Source organism: Aethalodelphis obliquidens, unplaced genomic scaffold, assembly GCF_003676395.1.
Source record: "Aethalodelphis obliquidens isolate GAN/ISIS:26980383/991018 unplaced genomic scaffold, ASM367639v1 scaffold33, whole genome shotgun sequence".
NCBI lineage: Eukaryota > Metazoa > Chordata > Mammalia > Artiodactyla > Delphinidae > Aethalodelphis > Aethalodelphis obliquidens.
Window position 1 is genome coordinate 14,405,473 of NW_020837977.1, and position 17,526 is coordinate 14,422,998.

General features: G+C 38.2%; 1 protein-coding gene across 2 annotated transcripts in view; it reads left to right on the forward strand.

The window, feature by feature from the left end:
- CA8 (carbonic anhydrase 8 (inactive)) overlaps positions 1–16,823 on the forward strand; it is a 210,672-nt gene extending 193,849 nt beyond the window's left edge. For both annotated transcript variants that reach the window (XM_027128036.1, XM_027128037.1), the window contains one exon: positions 16,112–16,823. The gene's annotated coding sequence lies outside the window, so the exon portion shown is untranslated. The remainder of the gene's footprint in view (positions 1–16,111) is intronic.
- Positions 16,824–17,526: the final 703 nt, after the last annotated feature.

A 17,526-nucleotide genomic window follows, 5' to 3' on the forward strand; every position in this document is an offset into this window, starting at 1 on the left:
CCCCGAGGGCTTTAAACTGAGCCTTATAATGGATGAGCTAAAGAATTAAAATAATATTCAGTCAGAAATCATTATTGAGCACCTACTACGTGATTGGTTCTGTGTATACAGAGATGAGAAGAACAGATGTGGTCTCTGCCCTCATAAAAGCTAGAGTCTGAGATGGGGAACCTGACAATCGAGAAACAAACAGTTCTGGCACAGGGAGATCAGCTCCGTGCTTTGTGACCACCTAGAGGGGTGGGATAAGGAGGGTGGGAGGGAAACGCAAGAGGGAGGGGATATGGGGATATATGTATGCATATAGCTGATTCACTTTGTTATACAGCAGAAACTAACACAACACTGTAAAGCAATTATGCTCCAATAAAGATGTTAAAAAAATACACAGTTAATAAATTCCATGAATGAAAAGAACCAAGAAATGGAGTGAAGGAGATTTCAGATAGAGGGAATATCTTTTGCAGAGACCCCGAGGGCCCAGTCTCTGTGGAGGTGATAAGAATTTGAGGCATTGATGCACCTGAGAAAAGCCTTGTGAGTCTGGGGTATGGAAATGCAAAGGGAAGGTCAGGCAGGGCCCCATGACTTAAAGGGCCTCGGCAGCCGTGCTAAGACATCTTTACTTCATCGTCAGTGTGCTGAGATCTAAGCGTTCTCAGGGGAGTGGCCTTCTCAGGAGATCACAGTGGCTGGAGAACAAATGGATCAGATGATTGTGGGCCAGGCTGTGGCGGTGGAAGGATATTTTAGAGGTCCACTGGGTAGCCAAGGTGAAAGGCATGCAGGCATGGGTACCAGCCTAGGAGCAGTGCAGATGGAGAGAAGCTGACATATGTGAAAGGGTCTTGGAAAGTGATATCTAGGGATAAATTGGACGAGGGTGGGGGGAGATGGACATATCAAAGATAACACCCGGGGTTTGGGGCTTTAGAAACTGTGTGGCTAGAGTGCCATGGAGTGACAAGAGGGAAGCCGGAAGAGGCTCTGTCTGAGATGGAGAGCGGGGGGGGGGGGGGGGGGGGGGGGACTGAGAGAGGCTTGTCAGTCACAGCAGTGGGCCTGGTGTGAAGGAAGCTGGAATGTCGAGAGCGGAGGTCAGAAAAGAAGTTTGAACAGAATGCGGGAGTCGTGGGCATAGAGATTTTATACATACAAGTGTGTACGTATAATGTTCTCATGCTACACGGGGATGACCTCGGATGTTCATAAAATCTTACGGGATGCTTTATGACCAGTTAACCAAAGCACAGAGAAGTTAGGTCATCTGCTCAAAGCCATTGGGCAGCGGGACTGGAAGTTGGACCCAAGCAGCCTGCCTGGCAGAGCCCCTTGTTGTAAGCACTGCAGGACAGAGGTCAGGGAGCGTCACCACGCTGGCTCTCAGGGTGGCAGGAGGACGAGGGAGGCGGTTGCGGTGGGCAGAAGTTGGGCGTGAAGGGAGGGCTGGAGATACCTTGTGGTGGCAGCTTCAGACAAGCGTGTGTAAGTTTAAGGTGTACGATGTGTATTTTGATTTGATCCATTTTTATATTACAATATGATTCCCACCTTAGCGTTGGCTAACACCTCTGTCATGTCCCATATATATCATTTCCTTTTTTGAGGTGGGAATGAGACTTTTTTTTTTTAAACAAAAGAAGTAGTAAAACTTTTCTGTATGTGGGGGGGAGGGGGAATGAGCCAGTGGATGGGCAGGGCTGAAGGTGCTGTTTCTCGAGGGGCTAGTCCTAGCAGTGAAGTCCCTGAAAAGTTGCCAGGGGATGGGGCCCTCGGCACACGTGGAGACTGACTGTTGTTATGGGAACGGACACTTTGTGCGCTATCACAGGAGGGAAGGAGGTGGCGGTTTATAGACAGTGTTTCACGACTTGCTTTACTGTTTAAGGAGGGTTGGGTAGAAGCTAGAAGAGGTGAGCGCTGCCAGACAGCTGGGAGATGGGTGCAGAGTGAGGGTCCGGAGGGCTTACGGGCACGGCCCGGTTGGAGGGCCAGGCAGAGAGGGGCGGTGAGGTTGGTGAACGTGAATTTATGAATTTCCCCAGTGTAGGTTTGGTATACTCTCTTTGAATGTCGGTAACTATAAATGACGCTTTTTATGAAATAAGATTATTGGCTTTAATTTTTGATCCATATCTGGTCCTACACCAGAATTGCCTGTCTCTAAATATCTAAGTAACCATCACTACTTTATCTGTCTCTTGCACGCACACACACACACACACACTCTTAAATGTTTATGAGAAGATTACATATATTTCAGATACTTCATATTCATGGTATGATAGGAGGACAGTGTGTAATTTTCAGTCTTCGATTAATTGCAGTTTAGATATTTTAAGAGAGGAGGGATTTATGTCCTTTTGTCTTGGTGACTGAGATTGCTAAAAGGAGGTCATTTTCCCCCAAATTCCTAAGAGTGGTGCAGAGATTCTTTCAAAGGCGACTTCACTTCTGACCATATCCTTTTATGAATACATTTTTGATCCTTTTATCTTGAAATGTGTAATACAAATCTAGTCGTACTGCTACATAAAAATTATATCAGGAAATCAGACTTATGGATGTGTGCTTTTTATTTGATATTTAATAATGCCCTAAGGCAGGTAATTCAAATTTTTATTAAAGTGAAATGACTTGACAGTCAGACTTTGAATTTAATGCATGAATGTTTCATTTAAGCTCTTGGAACTGAAAAGGAAAAAAAACCTTTTTTTCTGATAGTTCTCTAAAAAATGTTCAAAATAATTCAGATTTATTTTAGCTACGCTTTACTAAAATAACTTTAGTTTTTGGACTTAAAATGACATTTATTTTTGCATGACATGTCTAGACATCTGGAGGGTTTTGATAACCAAGACTTATTACTCCCATGAATTATCTGTGACTTTTTGTATTACCATTTAGGAAGTATGAACTATGGTTTTGTACTTGTTTAAAGAGTTAGCACATAAGTCACCCACGTGCAGGGCTAGTTCAGATTTCTAGGAGCCAGTTTACCCAGTGAACTTTCTTTACGATGCAGGAGAACCAAATCTTACTAACAAACCAAAATAAAACCAAGCTTTATGTCCAGTTTCCTTGCTGCCCTTGGTGTGATAATATTGGTACTACCCTTCCAGTGAAATGATTATTTACCTGTTTGTTTCATTAACTATTAACCAATTTTTAGAAAGCTATGCTGACTGTTCAAAGATTTGCCTGCTTCCCCTGTGACTCAAATATTGTTAAACTGCACACATGGTTACAGTAACTATAGTTAATTATAATTATTTTCTGTAAAAACCAATGCCACAGAGCTCTTTAAATACCTCCCTGTAAACAGGTAAATAAATAACCTACATTTCTTGGCAACATTATTTCCAATTACATTAACAATTGATCTCTTTGTGAGATCTGTTATTTACATAAAACCGTGTTTCTTGAGTTGATTTAGCTTTAGAACAAAACAATATGATTAAACAACATATATTTTAGCCATAGAATTAATATAATTATGAATAAAAAATGTTTTCTCCAGAAAAAAAAGTAACCTCCCTTACCCTCCTTAAAAGGGGAAAATATGTGTGCTCCAAATAGATGAGGAGAAAAAAAAAAAAAAAAAGGGAAGAAGAAAGAAGAGGGTTATTAAACAAGTATCTGATCCCTGTGTCAAACTTACCCTCGTATTTGGGCAAAGACCCGTTTTGGGTCTTTGAGTCACATTCAGACTGTACTGAACTCTTCCCCATGTATACTTTTGCAATTAATAATGTTCTCTTCTTAGCTTTAATAAATGCTATAGCTAACATCAATTTCATAGCAGCTTTCTTTTATAACCTAACAGAGTTGGAGGTTAAAAAAGACTAAGCCATTATGGAAAAGGAGGGGATTTGTGGGAAAGGGATAATGTCAACTCTGAATGACCAAGTAGGTGAAAGCTATTATCCTTTCAGGATAAATGGAAAGCTCAGAGCCTTATTTTCAGTCAATAGAACTTGGACTGACTTCACTCCAATAATTTAATATGATGCACAGCATTAGGGTGAGAAATGAAAGCTTGATGGTAGAGCTATTTTTCTATTTACTGTATCCTATAGAATTGCCCGAAAATGAATGGATTTCCTAAAGGTTCTCAGTATGATTTCAGGAAAAGGCCAAAATACCAAGGGTGGTCAACCCATCTATTATGTTTTGATTCTGTGATACAAAAATTGTTCTTAACCCAAGAATGAAAAGTATCAAAGCTGTATAGACATTTCTTCAAGATTGGTAAAGAAGGAAAATAATCCCTGCTTCCATATCTGTCCTTTGTTTCTTTTTTCACTATTAGAAAGGTTAATTTATTATGGGTAAAAATTCCTGAATGATTTATTCCCCTCCCCACCCATGAATTTAAACAAAATTGTGTTTGGGAGGAAGGAAGAGAACATCTTGCAGTCATGGGTCAGCTTTTATGTTGAACATTAATATATTATGATACCCTCAATATAGTAGATTTCATGATTTTAAACTTCATATATTTTCCATAAGAAAATCACCGAGACCAGGTTATCTCCTCTAAACACGTAGTATTACGTCTTTTTCCTCATGGATGCTCATTTTTGGTAATTTTCTCAAGCCAGTTTTTATTTTTCCAGTTTGAGACTTATTAAGAAAACATCGTTCACAAAGAAGCGTTCATTTTGGTTTCTTCCTCATTTACTGTCTGTCCTTTCCAGTTCCTCTTTTCCATGATGAAGTTCATAGAGACTTAGGAAAGCGGATTCATCATAGACCCAGGGAACTGTGAAAGCCCAGCACGCAAAGGGACCTTCCTGGAGGTCACTTGCTGTTGGAGTCCGCATGGCTCAGCCTGTGGCACCCCCTCTCTCTGTAGGTGGATCGTCTGCACCCACAGCCTCTGGTACCACCAAAGGCAGATGACCCTCTCATTTACCTGCCGACACCAGGTCTCTCTGTTAAGTTCTAGAATCAGATGCCCAACTGTTTGCCTCACTTTGCTTTTGGATGCATCAGAGGCGTCTCACACCCAATATATAAAAGATTGAATATATGATCGTCCTTCGCAGACTTGGCTTTCTTCCAGTTTTCTTAGGAATTCAAGTCATACTGGACACTTCTCACGTCACCTCACCTCACATTTCCAATTTATCGTCCAGTTCACAGATTCGCCTTTGGATAGCTCCCAAATCAATCTCTGTGATCATCACAACCCATAAAGTTAGCATCAGCTCTCACCTGGGCTGTTGCAGGAACACCCCCCTCTCTTTTACATAGTATTGTTGAAGAAAAATTTGTAAAAATAAAAGACATGGGTGACAGAGAGCCCTCAAACTTGCACGTCAACTCTGATTGACTGATATGAGCTGTCTAGAGTGTTGAGAAGGATTCTGCATCCACGGCTGAGCGCAGTGCGAAAGGGTGACAGGACTAACTGGCGACATCTGTCGCTGGGGGCTGGTGGCGGTATTGTAGTTTGTTATTCCCATCCGCAGTGGAAGGTTGGGTGATTGGCATCTGACTGAAATGTCTCAGTTGTGAAGTTGCAGAGTCTTGAATGGGTTTTGGAAAATTGACCTGCGTTACATCTACTGATACGTAGCTGGATGTTAGCAGTTATCGAGGAAATACAGAAACATGATGAAAAGACTGAAGTCCCCTGATCAACCTGCTTTTTAATATTTTCATTTTCTTTTGTATTAGTTACTAAACATAACTAAACATAGCAAATAGCTTACATATAGCAAAACCTAGGAGATCTGAAATCTCAGCATAGAAATGAAATGGCATGAGGGTGATGGAAGGATCATGGCCTGAGAGTGGAGGAACTTACCTGCTCCAGGCCCTTTGTTAGGGATGGAAGCCATCTCCTGAAGAAGGGAAAAGGGTTTGTTAAAGAAGAAACCAGGTAAGGGAAAAGTAGATACTGACATGCCACCCACAAGGGTGAGAAACAATGTATTTTAAAGTATTAAAAAAAAAAAGCCATACCAAAAAATTGTCAATTTAACTATATAGATAAATTGAGATATTTATATGTTAGTACAAATAGATTTGCCTTATTCTTTCAACTACTTCATTTTTAAAAAATTGAAGTATAGTTGATTTACAATGTTGTGTTAGTTTCAGGTGTACAGCAAAGTGATTCAGTTATGCGTATATCTGTTCTTTTTCAGATTCTTTTCACTTATAGGTTATTACAAAACTTTGAGTATAGTTCCCTGTGCTATACAGTAGGTCCTGTTGGTTATGTATTTTATATATAATAGTGTGTATATCTTAATCCCAAACTTCTAATTTATTCCCCCACCTTCCCCTTTGGTAACCATAAATTTGTTTTCTATGTCTGTGGGTCTACTTCTGTAAATAAGTTTGTAGATAAGTTCATTTGTATCATTTTCTTTAGATTCTACATATAAGTGATATCATATGATATTTGTCTTTCTCTTTCTGACTTACTTTACTTAGTATGATAATCTCTAGGTCCATCCATATTGGTGCAAATGGCATTATTTCCTTCCTTTTTATGGCTGAGTAATATTCCATTATATACATAGACCACATCTTCTTTATGCATTCCTCTGTTGATGGACATTTAGGTTGCTTCCATGTCTTGGCTATTGTAAAGAGTGCTGCAATGAACATTGGGGTGCGTGTATCTTTTCGAATCATAGTTTTCTCTGGATATATGCCCAGGAGTGGGATCCCTGAATCATGTGGTAACTCTATTTTTATTCTTTTAAGGAACCTCCATACTGTTGTCCGTAGTGGCTGTACCAATTTACATTCCCACCAACAGCGTAGGAGGGTTCCTTTTTCTCCACACCCTCTCCAGCATTTGTTATTTGTAGACTTTTTGATGATGACCATTCTCACTGGTATGATACTTCAGTTTTAATTAAACAAACATGCCAGTGAAAACTTGTTTTGGTAGCATACAAAGCTGAAATAGCCTAGACAATGCCCAATAGCTTGGACAGAGTCTGAAATATTTGTTGAATAATATGGAGGTTTCTCCAATCAAAAAATTTGCCACTATGTAACACCATTCTCAAAGTAAATTAATTGTTAAAACAATAAAACCACGTTGGTTTTGGATGGGTCTGTTTTCTATGACAGTACTTCTTTAAATGCCTGCAAAATTTCTGAATTCTTATACTTTATACGTAAAGGTCTTTAAGGCTTGTCTGCAGAAAATATTTTCAGACACATCTTAGAAGCATGGAGTCGAACTGGATCTCAAAAAGTTATTTAATCTAGTCTTCTGCCCGAAAAGGTCTTCAGCTAAATTATTATAGTTGATTGGTCCCCACATCTAGAAACAAATAAGCAAACAAACCTTCCTTGTATGAGATACCTACTTCAGAGGTTCTCCTACTCCTGCATAATGCAAAAGGGAAAAAAAAAAAAAAAAAGAACCTCATGAAATGCTCTCCCAGTAAAGTAAGAACTGAATTGGAACACCATTTTGATAGTAATATTTTTTATGGTTTGCCATAAATGAATATTTTTGATGAACGTAACCAGTTATATTCCAAGTACTCCAAGATTTATGTTTTTCTTGTGTTTGCAGCATGTGAGAGTTCCTGTAACCTTTACAGTGCAGAGAAACTCACGTAATTATTCACAAATATGAGTGTTCATTCTGATTTTAGTATGGGTACAGCCGGTGGTTCTCTAATGGTACCATTTCTTTCAAGAATGATTATATTTAATGGGTCCCAGCAATTAAATCACTATAATGAGAAATAAAAGATTGTAAATAAGAATGACAATGTTATTAATCATCTAAATTAGTCACTTATGGCACATTCCTGGACCTGAAATATTTCCATAGGATATGATGCTAAAATCCACATTTACTTATAATTAGACATAATACAAACCTTCTCTCATTATAATAGTTGCCCAAATCCCACTTCAACTTAATTTCATTGACTTTGATTTCTGGACTGAAAGCATTAAGCTTGAACCTAGTGAAAAATGTATAATATGTGCATTCAATTAAGAAGTAATTAGATATTCAATCACCCTTACAGCACACTAGGGATTAGGGAAGGAGGAAGAAAAATGTGACGCGCTGTAGTGTGTAACACAGTTTTGTTAATTAGTGTAGTGCTAATTGAGATTGAGAAAGTGTCAGAATAGTATAACATAGGTTTGCTTGTGAAGAACTTTAAAAGCTAAGTTTAGTGTTTTATGATACTTTGATGCAGAGTTGTATAGAATATACCAAACAATCTGATGTGTCCTTGAGTTTCAGTTAAAGTTTACACATCCATTCTAAGTGACACATACTAGTGAGTGATGAAGGGGAAAGAACAGCTGCTTTTTTATGTTTCCGACCCTCTGCTATATTTTATCTCATCTGATCCTCACAACGATCTTGTGAGGCAGGTGCTTTTATTTCCATTTTAGAGATGGAGACCCTGAGGCTGAGAGGGGTTGAGTAACTTGTTCAGGGTCACAGCCAGTGCAGGGCAAAGCCAGGGTTCACACCCAGGTAGGTTTCACTGCAAACCCTGAGCTCTTTTCACCACGCCTTTCAAATAACAAAGGGCAGATAATTATGAAGTCCATGTATATCTTTGCCTCCTTATCTCTTTAGATAAGTTCCTGGGAATGAGATTTCTAGGGAAAAAGGACACCCGTGTTTTCACTTTTGGTATCACAGTTGCTAATAGTCTCCCTAAGGGTTAGTGCTAATCTATGCTTGCACCATGGATTGAAGGTATTTTTGCCCTTTTTAAAATCAATCACTCTGTATACTTTCCACCTCTTTGTCATCTCCTTTTTACTCCTCACTTTCTCGAAATGTGTTCATCTCCGTTTACCTATTGAAATTTCTGCAGCAAGAGTAACCCCTTTGATTTCTCTGAATGTGATACATATTTATGGTGGAAAATTCAAACAGTACAGAACAAAATGAAGCAAAAGGGTCTCTCAGACACGCCTCTCGGTGCCAGTCACCATGAACACTGGGGTGAGCGTGGAGGTCCCCCCATAGCTCAGTGGGGGATGGCTTAGGTTCCATTCTGACTCCACTGGTAGGTAGTTGTGTGACCTTGACAAAGTTCCTAATATCTCTATGTCTCTTTTTTCATCACTTTAAAGAAGGCCATAGTAGTACCTACCTCATAGGGTGGTTGTGAAGATACAGTGAAGTAATGCACTTAAAGTGCTTACCATGTTTTTGGTCCACAGTGCCAAGTATTTAATAAATGTTACCTTTATCATTATTTTTGTTCTTTTGATCTCTCTTTTTGCATATCTCTCATAAGCACAACTAGACACACATATAATGTTCCTCATGGGATTATATTATGCAGGATATTTTTCTGTCTGTTTGTTTGATGTATCTTTTCACGTCATTCAATAGATACATGTGTACATTTTAATGATTGTACATAAGTTGACTTTAATTATGTACCAAAATTTATCGAGTGTTCCTCTATTATTGTACATTTTAGGTCATTTTCAGACTTTGCTATAATCAACAGTACTGTGGTTAACATATGCATTTATTTCCTTAAAAACTTCTTAGTCGTGAGATTACTGGGTCAGAGAGTTTTAATTGTAATACTATATATGTGCAAATTGCTCTAAGAGTTGTATCCCTTTATGTTTCCACTGACCACGTGTCCAAATACACATTTTTCTTCACCTTCACTGACATTGAGTATTTTCAAATTTCTTATCGTTGCCAATCTGATTAGAAATGATTCTGTTACATTTTATATTAAGTCTTTCTTTGAATACTTGGTTTTATCCTTGACTTTCCTGTTCTGTTCCATTAATCTGTCTGTTCATGAGCACCACCCATTGTGTTTGTGACATTGGTGTATATTTCAGTGTTTGGTAGGACAAAATCCCTTATTAATCTCTTCTGCAGAATTTTCTTATTTCCATGTGTTTAATTCTTCCAGATAAGCGATAGGATCATTTTACCAGAAGGATTGAAGTAAAGAATCGAAGAGAGGGTGAGAAAAAGAGAATGAAAGAAAGAGAAAAAGGAAGAGAAAGAATCTTGCTAGACTTCTTGATTTGGATTGCCTTGAGCACTTAGAGTCATTTAAGGAGAATTGATATCTTCACAATGTTGAATCTTTCTATCAAGGAGCAATGCATAGGTCTATGCTTATTAAAGTGTTTTGTAATGTTCTTTAGATGTTGTATAGTTCTCTCCTCTGACTGAATTTGCTACAGGATGTGCATTTGGACTCTGGAGTCAGCCTGGGGTGTGGCTTGATCGGGAATATAGCACTTTCACCTCCTGCTCCATGGTTTGGGCAGATTATAGATATTCTTTCAGCCTCAGTTTCCTCGTCTATGAAATAGGGATACTAAGAGTCATACCTCCTAGAGGTGTTGTGAGGATTAAACAAAATATGGTAAAATGCATAGCATCGTGCTTAGCAGGGGGCTAGCATTCAATAAATGTGAGCTATTACTATTATTATTGTTGTCTTTGTACTCATCAATTTTGATTCGTGTCATTTTTCACTACATTTTTATATTGGTTAATATTTATTCAATGAAAAAATAATTGCTTGGCTTTGTCCTTGGCTTTCCTATTTGACCTTTCATATAGTTTCCAGTGACATTTTAGTTGATTGTTTGTATTTTCTACATAGACCCTAGTCACATCTGTAAATAATGACAATTTCATCTTCTCCTTTCTAATTTTACTAGTTCTTATTTTATTGCACCCTCTAGAACTCCCAGAATAATGTTAAATAATTAGCAGTGATATCTGGTTTCCCTTTCTTATTTCGGATATGCCTGGATTTCTATTTCCAAATCCTGTGTTATCTTGCCCACCCTGTGTCCTTTAAATCTTCAAAAGCAGTTGACACTCTTGACCTTCTCCTTTCTCTTTCTCCTTTTTCTGTTTATTTTCCTTCCTCCTGAGCTGATACTGGTATTAGTGGGTGTGTTGAAAAAGAAGGTTCCTATCTTGCCCTTGCTTGTAAAGGAAGGACATTTATTTTTAACCTTCTGTTCAGTGTATGGCCGTATCCTAGGGACTGTGTGCAAATATACACATTATCAGCATAGACTCCCCTGAGGAGCCTATAGCCTGGTGTTGGGAGCGAATCAGGTAACCCAGCTAACTCCGCATCCAAGCAGCATGAGAAAAAACTGCCCCGAGAGCATTCGGAAAGAGTTCTCACGTCTAGCATCTCGCTATTTCTTAAAAGACTCTTCTTTTGGAGATTTTACCCTGAATTATCTTACTTAAAGAGGGACGTGGCAGTGGGTTATCAGTTAGCTGAGCCAAAGTCACTGGAACTGAGGTCAGCCCTGTGACCTGCAGCAGCCTTTGTGAAGGACACGTGGGCACATGTGCTTTATTTTCGATAGCTTTGTAGGAAAGTCTCCAATGGTGATTTAATTTGCACTCATCCCCAGGGGTCTCTTCACAGAAGATCATTTAAGGTTCAGAAATAGTCACATGAAAGATGGCATCTGTTATAATTATATTGAAATAGCTTTTGATTTAGAAGACTTCTTAGGATTATGGCCTTACTTCAAGGTCTCATTATGAACAATGATCACTGGATAATAGAACATTTCCTTTTATAGTTAAGCTTTCTTATTATTTATATATAGATAAATGGGTATTTGGGAGGAGGTCCCAAAGGGGAGAAAGTCAGCCTGATTACCTTTGTGTATTCCGAGTGTCATTTCTTTATCCAAATAATAGGAAATCTGGAGAGAGAGCAGGGAAATTTTAGGAGAGGACCAGCAACAAAATCATTCAAAACACTCTTTCAGAACTCAGGGACATAAATTTACAAATTGGAAAGACACACTGAATTTCCAGGGCAGTAGATCAAAATGCACCCACACCAAGGCACTATCATTGTGAAATTTCCGAACGTGGAGGGAGAAGTTACAGGGAGGAAAAAACAAGTCAGACTCAGAGAACCTGGAGTTTAAATATCAGTCTTCTCAACAGCAATACGGGAAGCTAAAAGCCAGGGAAGAATGACCTTCAGAATTCTGAGAGAAAGTTGCAGCCCACCTACAATTCCTCACCCAAACTTTCAGTAGTCATGTTCAGATGTCAAGGTCATTAAAAATTTATTTCCCAGGAAGCTACTGGAAGATGTGCTTCACCAAAATGGCGTAAACCAGGAAAACAGATGTGGGATCCAGGAAACAGGAGAGCCGACAAAGGAGAAAGGCACGGGAGAGTCCCAGAATGATGGTGAGGTGAGGTGGCCAGCATAGAGGATGTGAGTCCAGATGTGAGCAGTTGAGAAGGTTCTAGAAGAGCTTCCTCCAGGAAGACGAAGTTGATAGACTGCATGATGTGTCTTAACTTCTTGAGAGGAGAGTCAGACAACTGTAGGTAGTTTTGGATCGAGGATGTAGGTGGAAAAAACTCAAGATAATGATTCACTCCAGAGTAAACAAGTTGTGCAAGAAAGGAAAATTAATGATATATTAATACATGTAGTTCAGTTCTGAATAATATTTACATCATCACAATGATAGAAATCAAATATTGATCCAACCCAAATTATTATATAACTGTATTGGGAGGGTGGAGTGAAGGGAAGGGTTTACAGTGTGTGAGTGGCATGTGTGTGTGTGTGTGTGTGTGTGTGTGTGTGTGTGTGTGTGCGCGCGCGCGTGTGTAGAGAGGTAGGGGCTGATAGGAGGAAAGAAGGTCAAATGACATTCTCCAGAGGGAAAGTTGACAGACAATGCTAAAACTGAAAAGGAGTGATGCAGTCATACTGATTAGCTCTACAGTATTAATAAAATAATCAGCTCAAAGAGTTGAGGAGGACCAAAGTGGTGGCATATAGGACGGGAAACTGATAGTTTTCATAATACACCCTTTAGAACTACTTAACTTTTTCAACTATGTGCATGTATAATATTGATACAAATAAAAATGTTAATAAAAATGTTAAAAATTTAACATTTTTTTTAAAGCTCTTTCTGTATTCAGAGCGTTTTTTTGTTTTTTTTTTTTGTTTTTTTTTTAGATGTTGCAGGTAGGAGTTTATTAACTAATTAATTTATTTTTGCTATGTTGGGTCTTTGTTTCTGTGCGAGGGCTTTCTCTAGTTGTGGCGAGTGGGGGCCACTCTTCATCGTGGTGAGCGGACCTCTCACTATCGCAGCCTCTCTTGTTGCGGAGCACAGGCTCCAGACACGCAGCCTCAGTAGTTGTGGCTCACGGGCCTAGCCGCTCCGCGGCATGTGGGATCCTTCCAGACCAGGGCTCGAACCCGTGTCCCCTGCATTGGCAGGCGGACTCTCAACCACTGCGCCACCAGGGAAGCCCCAAAATTTAACTTTTTATACAAGTAAAAACGTTAAATAAAAATGTTAAATAAATGACAGGAGCAGTTGCTGCTGTCATTTTGTTATACTTTTTAATGTATGTACGCACACATGCGTGGGCACACACGCACATACACAGACATACATGTGTGCGTTTTCTTGGAGTGTTTGCTTTGAGCCAAATGTTGTGTTGGGCCTTGGGGACACAGTGCAGATGAGATCAAGTATGATTCCATCCCATGAAAAATTTCTCTGAAGTGCTGAAAAGTAAATGTCAAACACATGCTATAGAAAATAATAGGCCATACCGTAGTTCAGTTTTCATTTAGTGAGATGTCTGTAAAATCAACGAAATAGTCACCAGTCACTCAGTTATGTGCCCAGGAGGCACTGTTGTCACATTATATCTGTTGTCGTATTCCATTCTCACACAAACCCTACAAAGTAGGTATTGCTATCTGGGGCTCAGAAGGGGCAAATAGATTGCCTAAAATCTTCCAGCCAGTTGGTGGCAGAGCTGGAATTTGAACTTGAGTCTTTCCGATTCCACATCCACACCCCAGAGTGTGATCAATTGAACTCAGGGACATAAATTTTTTTTGTAATTTTTCCAGCTAATCTGGTATCATGCAGTGAATGAGATCAAACATCCATCTCTTGGTGGGGGAGCTAATAGATCATCCTCAGAGTGCCTTGGCTTTGGGAGGTGACATTTTCTTCGTTTGAACAATGTAAAGGAGAAAAATTCAAGAAGCATAAGGCATTAACTTTAGTTTTCCTGTGAGGGAGATTGTAACAGTGAGCAACCTAAATTCACCAGCAGAGTCCACACTCAGGTGAATTAGAATTCATTCTACATTTATTGAGAATCCTGTAAATCAAGCCATTAGAGCTTTAAAATGAACAAGACACCTGAGAGCTTGGGCACCTATTGCACTCTGGTTGTATGTTCAATGTTAAAATGCTTTGGGTAAGACCTGACCTCATGTCATTAGAGTGACTGCATATTTACTTACCTATCTTTTGTCTAATTGATGTTTTAGACCATGGTAGCTTAATTTTTAGAGTAGTCAGGTAAAGCGTAATTGAATTACTTTCATAAACTTGGAATCTCTGCCTCTAGACCAACCTTTCCCAAATGTGTTCTGCAGAGCATTGGTCCACCAAGATGCTTGTTAAACCAAGAAATGACTGTCCCGTACATTTGGAGAATCCTGAATATATTTTTCTTTTGCAGATTGACAGTGCACATTAGCATATTAGAGACTGGCATGGTTTTGTTTGAAAGCATCATATTTTACTCTATGTAATCAGAGTTTCCACAGTATTTTTTGAATACAGATTCATTTTTTCCACCCAACTTCTAGAGTTATGTGGAACACATCTTAGGAAATGGGGGGACTCCAGTTATTTTCCTTTTGCAAAAAATTCATCCGTGCTGACCTTTAGGCTCCTTTTAAAAGCTCTAAAATGCTGAGGCTTTACAATTTGGATCATCAGTCTGTTTTATGTCAGTCACTTCGATTTGTAAATGTGTTGGGTTATAGTTGTCAAATGCATACACAAACAATGTCCTCCTTTACCTTTGAAATCACTTCTGTGAGGCATAAACTTAAAGATTTGGTCATGACTCACTATCTTATTTGAAATTTTAGTTTGGAAGTATATACCCCAGCATTATTAATGTTTTCTAATAAATTGTTCCAGAAATTATATGTATTTATGTGAACATATGCATACATGTGTGGACGTGTATATGTACATATGTACAAGCCTATCCACCCACGTACCATGTATGAACAATTTTAAAGTATTCCATTGTATCATAATTTATTTTTTATTTTTTTTCACATCTTTATTGGAGTATAAATGCTTTACAGTGTTGTATTCATTTCTACTGTACAACAGAATCAGCTATATGTACACATATATCCCTGCATCCCCTCCCTCTTGCGTCTCCCTCCCACCCTCCCTATCCCATCCCTCTAGGTCGTCACAAAGCACTGAGCTGATCTCCCTGTGCTATGTATCATAATTTGTTAAGGAAGGAAATTTAGCTTTTTCTAGTTTTTTTTGCTTCAGTGAATATCCTTATACGTAAAATCTTTGTATGATTAGGTGGTTATATCTCTATGATAAGTTCCAAGAAGTAGAATTCTGGGTGAAAAGTATATGCGCTCTAAATTTTAATAGATACTTGTTGTCCAAGAGATTGGGCTTGTTTATTTTTAGTAACTGTATTAAAGTGTGTTCCCCCAGTCCCATCTCTGGCAACATGAGTAGATGTATTGAACTGAAATCTTAGCTGATGTTGTTTTCTAAATGGGAAGACTATTAGTTCTCTCAAAATGTACGTTTCATGTGTTATTCTATATTTATTATTTCCTGATTTATTTAATAGAAATGTCACATTATTTGGGGACTAGGAAGCAGTGGTCTTTGTGCTCAAACAGTTACCATCTGCAGTTATTACACAGGAAATTAATGACAATAACTAAAAGCTTTAATTTTATTTATTATTATGCATGACGTGTAAATTTTTTGTTTAGAAAACAGTTCAAGCGTTCGTTTATTTATTTTGGTTGAAAGTACATGCCTCTATGAAATTTTGCATTAATAGATTCTGCCAGAGAAATAAAATTATGGTAGACTTTGTGGAAAAATTGCAGAGATGACAAACTTGAGCACGAAGATATTTTTGAAATTTCCACATTTTCTTATGAAACTTCTCGTTTTTGCTGTCTCATTGGACTGTAGAAAGACTTTCCAGTCTGCCTTGGAGGAATGTCAGTAACATAATCGATTCCTTCTCTTTGCCTTAAAGGAGGAAGACAGTGGTCCTATAGTGCCCATGGGTGAGAAACGGAAACTTTGAGCTGCAGCTTCGGTTTATCCTCAAAGCCTGCATTGTTTGTCTTCATCTAATCGAGCTTTAATGGACATCTGTAACAGTTGCCTGTACACATGCTCTAATGAAATATTAGAAATGGCTGTAAATTCAAAAGAAACCCCATGTTATGTATCCGCATCACTGCTGCCAGTATTCATATTTTTGCACATACTGTTTATTGCTTATGTGTAGAAGAAATGAAACTAGTTTTCAGAGTTATTATTAATATGAATATATATCATGTATTAATACTGAGACAGGAAAAATACATTTCCAGCGTTTGCAGTCCTTCATTTCCTGTCTCCAACAGAAAATTCACTCATTCAGAAAATAATGTAATTCTTGATAATAAAATGAGAGTTTTGATCAAGAACAGCATATACAGCTCCAAAATGGAATGTGAAGGATTAGTAAAAAACACATCTCATGTTACTTTGCAACCCTCATACCATGGTTAATGTCAGGGTGATTTGTTATAAAACACGATTTGGGAGTTAATGTAAGAACATAATACTCACTTTATATATTACTTTCTTAGTTAAAGGATTTAGTTGATTATACGAATCTAATCATACTTATTTGACATATTAGAAGCTGAGGTTTCTAGGAATTTGAGAAAGGTATAAGAAATAAATAGGCTAAAGAGAAAGTGGATACTTTATTTTATAGCTTTATTTTCCATGATAGAAACATAAATTTAATAGTATCCTATAATAATTTAGTGTTGTACATTTTGTAAGACTTTAAAATATTTTATTTTATAGGTTTCACTTTGGCATATTGAGATCTTTGTTTTGAAGATGAATCATATCCTTATTTTAATTAATTCTAAGTGCTACTGGCAAATTTAGGCATATGCTTAGATGCAGTTAGATGTGATAGAATGAGATAATTTATGTAAAGCAGTAGAGTGCCTGGCACAAAGCAAGTACTTAATAAATGTTATTAGTTGTTGTTATAATTATTGTTGTAAAACTAATGACTTCAATAACATGTTACACTCAATTTTGAGGGATTTTGTGATGCAGAATATCTAAGTTAGAAATAGAAAATAATACAGATGGAATAATTATGTGTTGAGAGATTTTAAATGTGTTGGGTAAAGGTTGTAATAATGAAAAGCATTAAATGCAAATAAAAAAAATCTTACTAAGTATCCCTGAAAACAGAAGCTAAGAAGGTTCGCGGTGGAGCCTTGGGCAGGGAGAGAAAGGACCAGAGCTGCCCCAGAGAGAGGAAGTGGAGGCGGATGAAGGGTCAGCATCTAACAAAGCCCTGGACTACATGAGGGCGGCATCAGGCAGAGCCTCTGAGAGGTAAAGGCAGTCCCGGGATTTTCCCTTCTTTAG